The following is a 15,286-nucleotide window of genomic DNA, read 5'->3' as shown; positions in this document are numbered from 1 at the left end:
CAATTCGGCCGGCATCACCTGATTACATGGATGTATATCGGTTATACGGAGTCAAAATTATAATCCCGCCTTAACTACATGGAAATAAGGAATGACTGGATTCCAGTAACCCTGTCTATGATGTACTGTCTTCCCGCAAAGTACAGATTATATTCATATCATATTCATATGTTTGGCTACGGTGTATATGAAATATCTCACTTTTTGTTTAAAAATGGAGCGCAGTTTCTTCTAGGATTGCTTTAGCTACTCTTTAGACTGCAATATTTGTTTAAGTGAGCCAACAGATGCGTCTACCAAGCCCACAAGGGCGTTACTGATACTGTGCGGTATACTGATACTACCAAGATTGAAATGAAACCGATCAGAAAGTGGGCCTCGATCCGGGCGTATGCCTTGGCCACCAATCACAACTGCTTACTAGCTCGAATGATGTGTCCTTTCAAACACTCATGAATGAGCAGACAATGTTACCATTTACTACGCGATTTCAATTTAAAAATCTATTAGAAATACCATTTCGGGTAGAAAAATCGTTTCCGCTTCTTTCCTTGGAATAATACAAGTTTCTTCAATGTCTGTGGATTTGACACGCGATGTCAATTTCTGTTAAGTCTTGATAATGTATGAACGGGTTCAAGGACAATAACTATCAGAAGGCCATCTATAGCAAATCTATATTCAGAAGGATGAGGGCCTGGTTGGTCGAAACAAGTTCTGTCACTAACATTGGCGTTATATTACCTTGGGAGTATCTCCTTCAGTAGGCCCATGAGAGTAACACCAAGTTAAGTAAACGCCAGGGTTAGTGAGGAAACATGTTTGGAACAACCGGACGAAGAAGTGTATCTGTTGTCTTCTATACGTCTAAAGCGAGAACTCCACCATTGCAATGTTATCAGGCATTACATGGCTGTACTCTAGAGTGCAGCCAGTCCTATTCCCGGTCGTCACCAGTCCACTTTTGACTGAATAAACGATACCTTATCTGCACGACAGCTCATAAATAAATACATCCCGCTGAACAAAGTGCTACAAAATAACATTTGCAACCTCACCACGTCCGCATCGCTAGTCTGTCCAAGCAGGCAACCACAGTTTCGAATTGGTGTCTTGGGTCTTGGTGGGTTTTTTTAAAATTATTTTCTCCATTTATTGGCAATGTTGCCTACTTCCAGGTTATTTACCATTAATTGACGGGTTTGATGTATTTTCTGCAAAGGCAAATAAAATACATATGCTGTTGGCGTCTCAGTGGGGTATATAAACAAGTGCCCGGTAATTGAAGCTCATCCAGCCAGTGCCGCTAGGTACCAGCGGGCTGCTTATGGCCAGAGCTGGTCTGTTCTGGTGTTGGTGTACTATGGCTACCATCGGGCTGTCCTGGGCTAAAATCAGTGGACTGTTCAACGATGTCTCGCCTTGAGTTGACAGCTTTTGACGCTTGGTCGGGGAAAGTAATTGATAGTGGTGCGATCATATGAAAAGATAGTGTAGGCAAGGCAACTGGCTATATCTAGGTGTACTGACCCATGTCCAAGGAATTGGTTCTCCTGGCTCCAGTGCCATTAGTCAGTGCACACACTTGTATGAATAGCTGTGAGAATCCCTGATATTGCAGCCAATATCACTTTCTTGGTAACGCAGATCCGGTGATGTTTCGTTTAAAGCTTGTTTAACTTGGATCACATTGAATAGAAGAATGGGAGATACGTTTCCAGTCCACCGCAATACCAAGCAACCCAGCCAGAAAACTTACATCTTGCTTTATTTTCATTATCTTTTTGGCTCTTACGACTGGAGGTAACTAGGCCATGTCCACAATTTGGTCATTGGATCAATAGCAGCAGAATCATGGATGGATGAACCACTAGTCAGGTTCTGGGATGATCCCCTGACTTACTCTCGCCTTCCTAGTTCCAAATACGGTATAGTGGTTTATAATGTCGGTACCCTTCCCTCCCCCTTAGCTTTTGCTGTATTAATGATATCAATCAGAAATGAAATTGAAAACGCTGTACTGTCAACATTTCACAGATAAATCGTTATTTTTTGTTTGCGTTATTCTTACTGAAAGCAATGTCATGTCTACAATCGAAATCAATCACATCTTTCAACATTCTGTGAATCAGCATTCTGGTTGTTGGGCGTCAATTCATCATTTTAAAAGGCACTGTCATCGTTTTCATTGGTATGATCCAATGAATTATTGGGTGGTTTTTTGTCTTCTCTAAGGATGTTAATCTTGTTCGGAACCTGTCGAGATGTTCTCTAATCAAGGCCGCAGCTTGATCAAATTTCAATGGTTGAACCTCAGTGCATTTATCTATTGCAAGTGATAATTGCACTGGGATCAAGAGACGGGCAACGAAGCAAGTTTTTGCTCACGGCGATGAGAGGTTACTTTTGATATCAGAGCTTGATTCGAATGCCAAGAGGACCTTCTGCATCTGATTGACGACTATGAAACCCACAGTCTCATACCCTATGAGAAGTGGGAAAACTTAATCTTAAATCCTTACAACATATTTCTCCACTTTTCATTTTAAGGCCATCTCATGACTGCTGTCAAAAGTGATCATCTGAGTCAATAAGCGGTTGATAGCGTTGTAAATTGTGACTGGGGGATTGTGTGCATTGAAACCATCCTCTTCCGGGCAATGGCTGATGATATCCCCGGAAAATTGAATGTGAATTGAAATCATGATAGAAGGATTAAACGAGGAGGCGGACTTGAAATCAAATTCAGATAATTTCGGGGGTCAAATAGATCCCAGCTGCTTCGCATCCACAACAGCCAACAGACTGACGACGCACGGAACTATCAAATCTGCTCGAATTGCACTTTTGGTGCTGGCACCGTGAAATATCAGCGCTGAACACTCATTCACCTGCTACCCTTCGATATTGCACGCCGCGCTGACAACGACAAAAAGTCAGAAACCCTGCGAAGAAAGATTCCTCGTCGGGGATTTTGCTTGTAGTGTGCTTATTCGTTTGAATCTTGTACAGGTCCTCAGGGATATGCCTTGGTTAAAGCTGCTGCTTTGACTAAGTGCCTCTTCTATCAAACCTCTCATTGACTGTGTTCTCTGTGATATAAACTATTTGCTATCAAGTTAAACTTTGCACTCACAGGTTTCGCCTGGTTTCGGCTGTAAGTTTCAATCCTAGAACCGAGTAAACCTCTTTTCATACTTCATCTGGTCATTCCTATACGTTGTCCTCTTTCTGACCACCAAGGTTTTTGAATCTTATCAAGTTTTTGAAATATACCCTAGCTACGTTTTAGGCTACGTTTTAGGCAGTATAAGACCGGGATGGTGGTCCTTTGCATCAACTAATTGGTCAGAGCAGGCATTGTGTCCTGGACGAAGCAACCTATCGAGCTACAAAGGCAGTGAGTGACCAATTCATGCTCAAAGCATCAACTGACCTTCTACTGGTCTTGGCGTTATGCGAACCGTGTTGAATTGCCTCTTTGGTCTTTCTGGCTGAAATTGGATTTCATTTCAAATTTGACAGCTTGGTCTGGATATGTGAAAGCTAGTTATTGGCGGTATGATCTACCGTCTATTACTGATGACAGGATGAATCGTGATGATATTTAGCCCCAGCAGCACATGATAAGGCTATTTGCGTCCCTCCAGATACTTCGGCCTGTCAATGTGCTTATCGCAAAATGGTTTCAGATCAACGGACGTAGTTCCTGTCACGGAAGTCTAGACACTAAGACATCCGAAGATCAATGTAGTTCTAACCAGTTGTTTTTAAAATTGCTAATATTGATATTTCATGCAAATGATATATTTTATGTTTACGATGTATTCATTGGTTCCTAACGCTTTCGTTGCAACGAAGCGCGAGAATTAGTTTTTCGCGGTGGGGAATGCATGTAATCCCCTCATAGTACTACGAAGCAGAAGCTGTGAAAACTGAATAAAGATTGGAATCGAAACAGCTGAGACTCTTTTACTCGATTTAGAAATGTGGCAAGCTTCAAGGACGACATTGTGGCAGCTCAATGTTCTCGTCGCTGATGTGAAGCTTGAGTCGGTATCAGTAGACGGCAAATGCCATTTGAAAAACCAGGCATAAAACAGCTTAAACAAGACTTACTAGAGGGAACAGGTAGGAAGATCAAATGATACTGAACGACACATTAAAGACTCTTGTCAGTCTGTAGCCCGGGCTTCCACTACATCTTAATGGACAAGTTTCCTGTATCAAAATGGTGGGGGCCCGGGGCGGAAGTAAGATTATTGCAACTCAGATTATAGAGCGAATCAACCACTTGACGTAAGACTACTTAGCAAAACGACAAACTAGCGGAACATCAAGGAATTGCCTAACATTCCCTTCAACCCGAGGCAATATTTAAGGAGGAATGGCTCACTTGTTAATAATCACAATAAGTCTCAAGATCGTGAAAGATCGTGACTGCCCTCTTATTCAGCTTAAAAGCATTTCGAAGTCGATGTTCTGGTGTGGTGTTTCTTTTTGGCACACATGGAGACAGATCACTCCCAAGCGCTGACTAAGTAGGGCTGAACTGGGGAGAGGAAAGGGTCCTCTATGAAACCCACGTGGATATCGAAAATCTTGATCCAAATGAAGTGCAGTCAATATGCGACATTTACAATGTACTTTCTTGTGGGTTTTTAGAAGTTTTTGCTATCGGTTGCACCCGCTTCCCACGTGGGAGAGGTAATGGGTTATCGAACGATCTCATCCAAACACATTTTTATCGATATGAACTCAGATGAAGTGTCATGCTCAAAATACCAAATTTTCACCAATTTTTGCGACAGGTCCTTTGATATTCCTGCGTGGGAAATACTTTGATAAAAACTGCCAGGATGTACCGGCAGTTTCGGAAAAGTTATTGCAGGACAACTTCAGGCCATTTTTTCACATGAGGATATAGCAATGATAATTGTAGCAGGATATTACAAAAAAGAGTGGTATTCGGTGGGCTGAGATGTAATACTACCACAACGAAAGAACGAAGCAACCAAACTGAAAAACGACCGTGAGACTAATACGTAGGCATGGCCTGCCCTTTTTGAGAAAGCTTATTTCGTAGAAATTCTGAAGAAGTGTCGGTAGCAATCTGGTTGGAGAAGTTTTTCACGTTTTCTATTTCTTTTCTTGATTACTAGGTTTTCACCTGGAACATACAAAGGTTCACGTGGCTTGTTACTGGGCAATAAATGACACTAACAGAAGATAGAAGAAAAAGGATCTCCGAGAAGACAAATGATGTAATTGTATGTGGAGATTGCCTGCAGCCATTTTATTAGCAGCGAAAATAACTGCATGTTGGCAAAAAAAGGTGTCGGGGTCATAGTAGGAGACAAGATGACAAGACATCTTCCAGCAAAGAAACCTCATTCACCAATTTACTGATGTCATCGCCTTTGGCGTTTCTTACCCCTCAGAACATAAACGTCTCGACATGTTTAAAACCTTGATGAATAGGCGTGTTCTAGGGGGAAAAACATCAACTTGATTGTTTTCGCTGGAACAGCATGACTTTGAATTAGGGGATCGTTGAACAGCATGTCACAGAACATTCCGCAACTCTCTTGAAGTCGTCTGCTTTGCGCACCTTGGCTCCTAATTAGGGCGGCTGGAGGTATGAGACGCAACCTGCACTGAAGGCAGTGAGCTAATCTTCAACTGGGTAATGGACGCTATCCTGTCAATCTAGGACGTCATAATTGATTCTACTTGGTTCGTTTGAATCGTTTTCAAGCTGCAAGAGAACGACACTTAATGTTTTTCCGAGTCCGCCTGCGGTAGCTGAATTGAGGGATTTCTTGGTCTGCAGGGATTGATGAAGAAATGGAATGAGATCGTTCTGGTCTGTAGAGATTGATGGAGAAAGGGAATGAGGTCGTTCTGGTCTGCAGAGATTAATGAAGAAATAGATTGAGTCAGTATTGATGGCAGATTTCCAACTCAATACCTTTTTTCGCACCGACGGTCACTTTTCCATCTGTAGAAACGTGTCAATTCTGAATACTCCGTCATAAGAACTTCACAATGGTTTCTGTAGTGGGGGACTCATCCGGTGATAAAACGGTATTAACTTAAAATGCTTGATTGTTTTCGGAAATTGTCATGGTAAGGAGGGTAATGGTATAAACATGTAGGCTAGAAATTATTCACCCTTCTCCCACAACCTTATATAATTCTAATATTACCGTAGTCTAGAAAATGCGGATAAGGGATAATGCTAATTTCCTTGGTTGTTTTCGCTGTGAGAGGTAGTTATGTTGTTGGTAGATATAGCAGTGTATGCCCGGTAATGGACTGCTTGTAGATATTGTGAAGGTTTCAATATTGGTTTAACACTGCACTCGTTTGCCAACTGCAGACGTCATCCATAACCTACAAAATGACACACCTGCTCCTCTTGACATGTATGACTTGCGATACTGAGTCTAGAAGCCATTAGAAGATTTAAGACAACGATGGCTTAACGAGCGCAGAGTGGTTCTTAATGCCACCGCCTAATTCTTCTCTTCAAAAGCCAGAAACAATAATTTCTGTCACGATTCTAAAAGCTCTTGATCATTGCAATAAGGACACTGTACATCAAAGATGAATGCCATCCAAGGACACTTTCATGTGATGAGTGAAGATCATTTTTCACTTCAATCAATGTAATGAGATCAGGAGACGGAAATCTCGTTGAGATGCCACGTTGTGCCATGGCCATCCGCTCTGTCACATCCTGTCCCGATACGCACTCCCATAAAATGCGCAATAACAGTTTCTGTGGAGTGCATTAGGCGTCCCGCGAGATAGAATACGATACCCCGATTATCAACCACCCCGAACAGTTTGACTGATTACATCTGAATGACGCAGCCTATCTGTAAAAATCATCGGAAGCGATGGCGATAAGAATAAATCTGATTTTTACTATCAGAGCGCGGCTGTTCTCTCCCGGAATAACTGAGAGATGGGGTCATTTGTATGCGGGGATGATGGTCGTGATGCGGGAATGCGACGCTTGACATAAGGTTTCCTAGTCAATACGGGCGATAACTTTCTGGTATTGAACAGTTTACAGTGTTGGAATGATCTGATCTGGATAGAAACTGTGCTGATGGTGGTGAAGATATAGGTCGTTCACACCGTTTAGAAATATGCAAATCCTGACTAACTTGTCGGCATAGGAAAGAAAAGAATTCAACGCAACGCGAAGTTAAAATTTTCTTCAGGTAGCTGATAGGTCTATTTGCTTTTCACAACTTCACTGAGCTGTTACGCTAACATGTTTTGGGGGGATGCCGAAACTCTTGTGCGAAAAATATCGCACTGGGTCCCCTTGCCTTTGCGGAAGATTTAACTTCGAAGACCATCCGTTTTTTTCGGTGATAGCATATGCCAGCTAGAAGCCTTACGACTTAGATAATGAACCACTGTTGCTACGTATCCCATTAGGAAGTTCGTGAAATGAGAATAAGAGTATTGTCATGTTTCTGATAATATAATTTTTTAACAAATCTTTTGCACCATGTATGTGATACGTGGAGGGGTTGAACGTCTCTTTACGTCACAACTTGCACTTAATTCAGTGTAAGTACGTAAGCATGACTGATCTTCATGTCTCGGTACAGAGCACTCTTATATTGATGAAGGCGGAAGACACTGCATAGTCTATTTGTCAGGAAAAAAAGGGCATATACAGTAGAACCTCTCTTATCGGACATTTCTCTAATAAGGTCAACCTCTCTATTAAGGACACTAGTGTTGGTCCCAAATTGGTTATTTCCATTCAATTTTACCTCTCTTATCAGGACACCTCTCTATTAAGGACAGCATTTGTCAGTCCCGAGGGTGTCCTTAATAGAGAGGTTCTACTGTACCAGCGGAACCCTGCTTCACTGCTGCCGAAAGTATGACGCCATGTTCAGTTATGGAATGTACGCTTTCCCTGCCACAGAGACTACTCGACCAACTTAGACTTACTGCTGATTGAGGTATCCTATTTCAGAAGCTGAATTTGTTGCTCCGTCGGCGTTAACACTGTGTAGTTGTAATGCTAATGCCATGATTCTAGTCTACAGATCGCTTCCCTGAATCAGTGACGACTTCTCTCCCAACATTCCCGTCAACATGCACTATGTTTAAGAACCGATGTGAAGGATTATTATTTCATAAAGTCGACCTTGTTGCTCCATCTTCTTGCCCGTGACTGATCATGGCGTCATCTTTGTGCAGGGCGGTTGTGGATGACCTTTTTACTCTCACTAAATCGTAAATGCTCTGATTCCAGGAAGGGCGTGTGTGAACAGGCATAATGGCACAAGAACCACACGCAAGAACGGGCGTGCGTGAACAGGCATAACGTTACACCCAAGAACGGGCGATGTGTACATTAATATTTTCACACGAACCACTCTCTCGCTCTCAATAGAGGTGGCCCTGATAGGTGTAACTAACGAGTGTCGTCTGTGGCCATGGGCTATCAATATTTCCTGATTCGACAGCTAAAACAATATCTATCTGTAGTTACGGACCTTTAAGGGTAATAAAATGCAAAATGGCTGACAAGTAATGTAGTAGTATATCCCGTCGCCGTTAACATTTATCGGTATCAGTTTCTCTGACAGTAACATGATGGCCGCTAATGGTCTATTAGAATGACAGCAGGTTACAATTCTAATGCTGTCTTGTCACTGTGTTAAAGCTCAGACAAGAAGCATCTCAAACCGCCTGAAAGTATGTTGGATCAAACGTCACAGGGTGCCTCCAAGTAATAGATGTTGTCAGGAAAACATAAACAAGATATCAGTTGGGCCTTCTTTTCCGCGAAACCCCAGACTGAATGATCAACACAAGGTTCAAATGAAAATGAAAAGTAAGCAACCAGCCCTGCCACGATGGTGCTACACTAGTTTTTAATATGCAGCAATCCTCATACGTCCACAATCCTGTGTCCCTTGCAGACTGCCTCTATGGAGGAGACATTAAGACGTCGTCTTCATTTGATATCGACACTGTCTAAAATCAGGTCATTTTGCACGTACAGTGTGTCATGATTAGAACAGATACCAAGACAGAGTTCTATTGAGGTTATTGTGACCGGGTTTCCGTCGACCACAGTGATCGTCGGTTGACCAATACATCGAGCCACATGCCCGCACGGCCGCGGAATGCAAGGGGCATCTAGGGGAAGAACATCCCCGTGCATCCACATACAACATTGGGATAGCAGAAAGTATTGGCAGTCTGAGACCAGGGACTTGAGCACCCTCAACATTAACGTTGGTATGATTGTGACTGAAGGGCTGCCACAATACACCTGGGCCAGATTGTTTCTCAGCACGACCGCTTGTTGCAGACTTACTTCGCGTTACCTTACCTTTATAGTTGAGTCCGATTGATTGAGATCAGTGGCTAGTTCGTGTTGAACAACTCGGCCAAGGGAGGAGGTGTCAAATTTTGTCCTGGATTACGAATCTTTGATGAAGTTACGAACAACAACCTAGATTGTGACACGTTCCATTCTTTATTTGATATTTTCAGGACAAATTCAAATGTTCAACTTACAAACACATTGATGTCTTGATATGTGGATGAATAACAATCACTGACACGTGCTTTTACAAGAAGATATTTCCTTACAAGAAGCTCTGCAGGCACGACATGTGGGAACAGGTGGCGCTCAAGTCTTGATATGATTCGTGTCCCATGTAGCAGTTGGGAATGTCCCCTAGGAACAAATGTCTTTTCTTATTGGTTGATGTCGGGTTGAGGTATGTTTCTATTGAGAACCACGACCTTCTATACACCGTTCCAGAAATGGGGCGCTGAGTGTCCGAAATAGTGATGTCATAAGGGGAAACTAGGCCTTATGGTGGAGGGACAAAGGAGATAGTCGTGGTTGACCAACACACTTGAATGCCTTTAATGACGGACAAGGGGGGAAAAGTTAGTTCCAATGCAAGCCACCAATTTCGGGAAGCATGTATACCTCAGAGATTTAAAGCGCATAATAAAATCATTCGTCCCCACTATCCTGGGGAACTTAAAACTGTTGCACCTGTTCATCCTGATGTGTCAATGCTCTTGGTCGCGAGTTATTCTTCGTCTCCATTGATGTTTTGTCAGGTCTGACTTGGACGAGTGGCTTGTTTCCATCGATGTTAAAATGCCGGGGTCAGTCATGAGGAAGCAGTTGGTCCTTCACTCTGAAGATGAAATAAGACATATCGATGTACATGCGGTTGAGTGAGCTCTGCATCCTAAGAGAGTTTGGTCAAACTTATTCAGTGTCACATTGATTTTTAACTGGGAGTGGACTGGCAGATTTGGGAGAAAAGAAACTTTATTCTGTCATCATTTGCTATTAATGTACCCTGAAGGCCAGTCGCCATCTAGTGAGTCTCAAATGAAGTGATGGTCTAAGAATGGAGCCTTGGCGAATTACACATTTTTTTTCGCATTCCTACCTGTTCAAACTGAGCACTGCCTCCTCGCCATAGTGAAGACTGACACTAATCATTTTCGCTTTCACGCCTCATGGGACATAACCTCTGAAATGATGAGACATGATGGTTAAGGTCAGAGTCAGGGTCAGAGCCAAGATCAAGATTTCTACTTCCAATTATTTCCAAAAAGGCCAATCTTCCATTCACAGTGCGAATTATGACTAGGACTTACTGCAACTTCCGCTTTCCTGGCAATCACATGAAGATCGGGTATAATGGTCTTACCAGGTGGCAATACTAATGCTTGGACTTTGTACCTTTGTATCAGAGGAGGCAATGTGGCAGCACCTCCAATTAACCACCTTCATCTAATGTATGTTGCACTGGCTCTCCCAGTAATAGATATCATCAGGGTAACATATGAAATTGTTTTGGCCATCTTGACAAATTGTATTCAACCTGCGCAATCAGTTTATAAGTTTCATTTCGCAGTCAATTTAGTATCAATATTTGCCTTAGAGGGGGCAGAATGGTACTGTTTAGACAAGAAGTCTCTCTAACAGCCACAAGTATCTCTTCAAAAACATCTCAGCAACACGTTCAACCCAGGTAATCTGTCAGCTGGCTGACGAGTAGATTGGGAATTGTGTGTGATCAGTTCTCTCAAAGACACCCGAGACAAGGATTAAAATCTTGTGTTTATAACTTACCATTGTTATGCCTTAGAGGGGGCATAATGGTACTGTTTAGACAAGAAGTCTCTCCAACAGCCCCAGGAATATTGGATTGAACGGCACTGTACTGGGTCCCAATAATAAATATTGCCATAAAGACATATGATATTGTTTTGGGACTTATGTAAGATTAGTTCTCTCCGCCAAACCCAAGACTGAAGGATTGAAATCTTGTGTTTATAGGCTAACAAATGCAAACACTTTCAAATGAACCCCCTACAAGAGACGAGTGGCTCTTCGTCTCTCCGACTTTGACACCCTACTGCGAACATATCAATAGATCAGCCAGCGGTCCTTGGTGTCGCCGCGTGGGTTACGTCCAGTGAAATTGTCTGCAAAAGTCAGGAAACCACGATCTGACATCCATAACCAGCGTATTCCCTATTCATGCTAGTTATAGTTGGGTGCTACACCACAGTCGGGATAGTGGAGCCACAAAAGTGAACGATTATTTGAATTTGATTAAACATATTTTAGTCAACCCCAGTCGTGACAGGAATAAGAACGCCCTTCACGATTTGAGAGCTCAGTCTGAACAGAGATAAGAATGATGGCGAGAACAGCCTTGAAGCGAATTCTCTCAAGAAATGGAGTCTGAACAATGAATGCAGTGATGGCGACAACAGCCATGAAGCGAATGAATTCTCTCAAGAAATTGAGTCTGAACAGTGATAACAATGATGGTGACAACAGCCATTAAGTGAATTCTCTCAAGAATTTGCATTGGGGGAGGGACTGATGTACATGACGTCATATCATCCTTGCAAAACACGGTTGATCATTTGCATTATACTCGACCCTAATTGTGTTGACCTGCTTTCATTTAGTAGTCAATTTAGTATCAATATATGCCTTAGAGGGGGCAGAATGGTACTGTTTAGACAAAAAGTCTCTCCAACAGCCACAAGTATCTCTTTAAAAACATCTCAGCAACACGTTCAACCCAGGTAATCTTTCAGCCAGCTGACGAGTAGATTGGGAATTGTGTGTGATCAGTTCTCTCAAAGACACCCGAGACAAGGATTAAAATCTTGTGTTTATAACTTCCCATTGTTATGCCTTAGAGGGGGCAGAATGGTACTGTTTAGACAAGAAGTCTCTCCAACAGCCCCAGGAATATTGGATTGAACGGCACTGTACTGGGTCCCAATAATAAATATTGTCATAAAGACATATGATATTGTTTTGGGACTTATGTAAGATTAGTTCTCTCCGCCAAACCCAAGACTGAAGGATTGAAATCTTGTGTTTATAGGCTAACAAATGCAAACACTTTCAAATGAACCCCCTACAAGAGGCGAGTGGCTCTTCGTCTCTCCGACTTTGACACCCTACTGCGAACATATCAATAGATCAGCCAGCGGTCCTTGGTGTCGCCGCGTGGGTTACGTCCAGTGAAATTGTTTGCAAAAGTCAGGGAACCACTATCTGACATCCATAACCAGCGTATTCCCTATTCATGCCAGTTATAGTCGGGTGCTACACCACAGTCGGGATAGTGGAGCCATGCAAATCATTGTTTGAATCTAAAACATCTCTTAAAATAATACCCGTATGTCACAGAGGGCTTGGACATGGCAAAGCCCTCCAGCCATACATTCTCACAGTCCTCTCTTACCAAGTTCCACTTGGAGGGAGAGTCTTACTGCTTTGACTTCTGTGAAAGCTACCCTCGGATTTAGCACGTGAACGCATGGGGGGATGTGAAAACAAAATGGCCGAATGACCATTTTGAAACGAAGGCAAATGTAATCTCACTTGGGGGGGGGGGGGTCAATACAGAAGTTTAAAAATACATGTACCTTTTATTGAATCGTGGACATTTTTGAGACGGAGACGGTGCAGAAGGTTTGGTGATTGTAATCACCAATGTACCATGTGAAGTACAGTGATGAACATAGTCCGTAAATCTACGTGCAGTCTGGCTGGCGTCTGAAATTTTCTAACTGCGCAGTTCATTCCAAACCTGTCTTCATGACTAAAACAACAGCAAAAACCTTGCCAAAACCAATCCAGACAAAGATAAAGCATAGTTGTGGGACCCTACCTTCTACTGTAGCATTCTTGACTTGATTTCGGAAGTATTGAAAGCGTTCTTATGTTTGAAATCGGAGAATGTGTTCCAGCGATGTTCTCCGCAGTACACACACCAACTGACTGGCGTTCAAATCAACCGCGACCGATTATGACCGAATACAATACATTTGACGTAACACCATCGTGGAACACTTTTGTGTCCCGGCTTTGGGCAAACGTGAACTGAGTTCTGTGGTTTAATCAATTAATGCAAGTCTTTTGTTCTGTCATTGTAGCAATTGATTTGTCAAAATAAGGGGACTGGGCTTTAGTGTACAGATCTGTGTGAGCGGTACTGAACTATATCAGCTGTGGAAAGACATTAGGCAGGTTTCGCAAGCCTTACTTAGAGGGTTGCGAAAAGCTCCGAGCGACGAAGTGTGAATTGTCCTTTATCGACAACTTAATGGCGTCGTGTCTGCGTCAATTGTACACAAAATCGTGGTGAATACAGGTGGCACCTCATTACTAAGGCCAAGGTCACCTTGAATATCTGTTGACCTATCTGACGAATGATCGCCTTATGTCAAAGATTTTTCTTCCAGACCCCTGGCACTACTGCGAGGTGATAAGGCGAACGTACTCTTAATTGATTATTCCATTGTCTATGGCGTTGCGTATATCATATTTTTATATAATGGGTGATTAAATTGGAAATGTGTCATCTTTCAGATGTAAGAACAGTTTGCCACAGATTGATGGCAATATTTTCTTCACCTTTGTCGCGATCTTTAAAGGATTTCTTTTTTTTAATCCACTGTGCGGTAGTTTTCAAAATGGGAAAAGTGTGCTTCGCTATAATATATAGTGGCGGATAAAGATTTGGTTACACCTCAGAGACTTAAAGTGCAGAGTTCTGTTACTACCGTGTGTGTAGGACATGTTTCACACAAAATCCACACCTGTTCTCCCTATGATGAAGGCATGGGGGGAGGGGGTCGATACAGACTTGCCCCTACCCCCATCCCGACAGTGTGGGCCACAGATCGAAATGAGCTTGCTATTATCAGTCTCTGACTGTGACGGTTTCCACGCAATGGTAATCACTTGCTAAGAGATATTTGCCATGCATCGTTCCAAAGGCATACGCCTCGCGAAAAACTTGGTGGCATCAACTGCGGCATACCTGGGGACATGTCTCATTGCGACCTGTGATGACTTTCTACTATCAGGGACGCCACACGCGGAAAACTCATCGATCTGGAACCCCCGGAGTATCAACCTAACAATGTCAATTTCCACTTCGCCGGTCGTTTTTTTGCGGTTAGTGCCTGGTATCAAAACTTCTAAGGTAACAAATTATGTGTCTACTATTGAAATAAACCTTATTAAAAGTGACCCCTTACCATCTCATGCAATTGAGGTGTCATATTCTAACCGTAGATTTGGTGATGTTAAGGACTTATGCAACCTTCTGAAAAATGCAGTTGTTGTTAATCAAAATGCGAGACAGTCAAATAGATATCCGTAGAATCAAACATCCAAATATTTACTCACAGAAACTCAATGTCTCAGAAATGACATCTGAATGGGAAGAAAGATATCATAATACTGTCAAATAACGAAATTAGTTTGCCAGCTTAGAAAAATACGCAGTCGTTAACCCAGTTGGTAAAAGATGAAGATCGGAAAAGCAATATATATCCCTGTTTATGTTTCGGGATTGTGTCAGAATTGCTGTCATTTCAAGATGGTGTAATGTAAGCAATGCTCCCACTGAACACCAAGAAAGCTTATTTGACACGGCGTAAAGCATCGCCATGATAACGACAGGTTGTGGAGCTTTTTCTGCCTCGAATAACTTGGAAACCATTCAACATGCAGCTGACTGCCAGGTCCTTCAGCATGTCGAAGAGCTCGTGAACGACATCGTGTCAAGAAGAAAATAAACACTTTCAAGCTGCCAACTCAGCCACCATTTGATTAATTTGTCTTGTTGATGGTTTATGGCATTTATCAAAGACCAGTGTCCAGTTTGTCGACAACCTACTTATCAAAGACCACGCCGGGTTGATACAATGTTGG

General features: G+C 42.5%; 1 protein-coding gene and 1 long non-coding RNA gene across 3 annotated transcripts in view; one reads left to right on the top strand and one right to left on the bottom strand.

Annotated features, from left to right (window-relative positions):
• The window catches only part of LOC135483258 (neuromedin-K receptor-like), a 130,576-nt gene that overhangs the window by 109,891 nt on the left and 5,399 nt on the right, over positions 1-15,286 (top strand). The window lies entirely within an intron of this gene.
• On the bottom strand, positions 9,534-13,333 carry LOC135483274 (uncharacterized). The gene is made up of 3 exons (XR_010446307.1): positions 13,233-13,333; positions 10,473-10,556; positions 9,534-10,211 (listed from the first exon to the last, which is right to left on the bottom strand). It is a non-coding gene; the product is annotated as an uncharacterized LOC135483274 (long non-coding RNA).

This window comes from Lineus longissimus, chromosome 1, assembly GCF_910592395.1.
Source record: "Lineus longissimus chromosome 1, tnLinLong1.2, whole genome shotgun sequence".
NCBI classification, from domain to species: Eukaryota; Metazoa; Nemertea; class Pilidiophora; order Heteronemertea; family Lineidae; genus Lineus; species Lineus longissimus.
The sequence above is the reverse complement of the archived record's forward strand: the minus strand, read 5'-3'. Positions and strand labels throughout refer to the sequence as shown.